This window comes from Pteropus vampyrus, unplaced genomic scaffold (assembly GCF_000151845.1).
Source record: "Pteropus vampyrus isolate Shadow unplaced genomic scaffold, Pvam_2.0 Scaffold232, whole genome shotgun sequence".
NCBI classification, from domain to species: domain Eukaryota; kingdom Metazoa; phylum Chordata; class Mammalia; order Chiroptera; family Pteropodidae; genus Pteropus; species Pteropus vampyrus.
In genome coordinates, this window is record NW_011889013.1 from 753845 (window position 1) to 755949 (window position 2105).

Genomic DNA, 2105 nt, shown 5'->3' on the forward strand with positions numbered 1-2105 from the left:
CATTTTCTGTTCAGGGACTTTCTGTGACTGCTCTAAAAAATATTTTATTGCTTTTAGTGACAGGGCTGATGAAAGCAAAACTCAAACACAGAGACTGATCCTGTGGGCTGTCTTAGCGTAAGTGGGACTGAATGACAGCAGACTGAGGCCAAATGAAAACTGGACGATAAAATCAGCCATGGTGAGAGTATTTACACCACAACAAATGGCGAATGCTACAAAACAGGGCATCTTGGATGCCCTGTCTCTCTCCACTTTCTACCCTACCAGTCGTTAAACGTTTACCACCAAACACCGTCCTCTCGTTAGGCTGCAGACCTTTGAGAGCAGGCTCTGAGTTTTATTCATCTCTGTACTCTGGTACTTAAGAAAGTTCTAGTGGGTGAAACATTGGTATGACAGAAACAATATATAATCAGTCCCTTCCTCTGTCATTCTTTGCTATAACTCAGAAAACGGTTTCACTGTTGGCTCAAGTTTTGGGCATTGACTATGAAATAGACGATTCACTGATATCCTAGGATGGTCAAGCGATACAGCCTTTCTTAATGGGAAGCCACGATCTGCTCACGTGACCGCATGACTATGCCCTTCCCATGGGCGACAGCACCCTCCTCCGGGAGGGACACGTCACCAGGTGCTGGCCGAGCTTGGCTCTGGCCTTTTGGCTGCGTGCTGTGCTGAGAAGCGGGACCAAAATGGAGGAGGAGAGCCAGGCCTGCGGGTGGGTGCTGCTCACCGCGGCCTCCTCATAGCACCCTCCCGGGATGCAGCTGCCCACCCAGGGCACCCTCGCCGTCCATGGTGCGTTACAGCTTTAACGTGCTCTTACCTCCGTTGAGGTCAATGAATGAGTAAAATGCTGTGGTATGGAATTGACTGGTCCTGCAGAGATGTCCCAGGAAATAAATGGCACCCTGAGTACAGGAAGGGCTGTTGGAGTAGCAGGCACAGGTGGACCGAGTTGGGCTGGTGGGAGAAGCAGACCAGCGAGCCTCGTGGTTCACATGGGCCAGGGGATACTTTCCGCAAAGGTGATGCTTGAGGTGAGCCATGAAGGCTAAGGAGAGCGGGCTCTGCTGGCCGGTGATCGTTTCAGGCAGGGGACCTGTACATGTGAAAGGCATGTGACTAAGAGAGGGCATGAGCCCTCCGGGAACCTGTGAGTAGTTCAGTACCCCTAGGGCACTCGGTGAGCAATGGGGGTGGCCTCTGCAGGACAATGTGACCTCCTGGCACAAAAGATAGGCCGCCAATCCTTATCTCTTTCTTCCGGTTGAGTAAGCTAAGGCCCAGATGATTGAAATTCAGGATTCAAAACCAGGACTGCAGACTTCAAGTTTTAGTACGTTATCATCTGCTTTGCTGTAGCCCAGTTCATTCCATGCTGCTGTCACATTAGAATCACCTGGGGAACTTTTAAAAAATACTGGTGTCTAAGCCCCACCCTTAGAGGTTCTGATTTTATTGGTCTGGGGTGGGGCCTGGGCACTGGCAGTGGAAAAAAGCGTAAATGGTATGTGACGAAGATATTGTCCTTACCTCTGGAACATTCAGCAGAGTGGGCGAGACATAGGCCTGGAATGGGAAACTGAGGGTCACTGTTTGCCAGCTCTGTGGTAGGCCTGGCTGCATATAGTATTTGGTCTTCACCAGAGCTTTCTCAGGTATTATTACTGCTCTAACAAAAGTGAATAGCGGAATTTGTTTGTTCAAGGTGACATATCTAGAAAACAGAGGTGCTGGGAATTCAAAATGTGTTATTTACCTATCAGAGCCTCAACTCAACGAGCTGACATAATCGAAAAGTTTAGTGCTGTGTCGCCTGACTTGGGCTCTTGCTGGTAAATTCAAGTAACACAGCATGATGTCACAAGGCCTCAAATCATTAGCATCCAATCAAATTCTGTTTCCCAGTTACCCCACAGGTGGTCTCCTGTCTTCCTTAGTAACTGGCAGGGGTCGGGGGTCAGGAGGCGCCTTCTCTTAATTCCCACTTGAGGTCTTTGCTTCTCTGGTGAGATCAGGATCTGCAGCTTCAGTGAGCAGGACTTCTGCTCAGCGATGCAGACAGAGGGCTTCCTCCCTCTCTGCTTCCCTCCCCC

At 49.8% G+C, this 2105-nt stretch overlaps 1 pseudogene; it reads right to left on the bottom strand.

Moving 5' to 3' along the window:
• LOC105301249 overlaps positions 1-2105 on the bottom strand; it is an 18453-nt pseudogene that overhangs the window by 7768 nt on the left and 8580 nt on the right.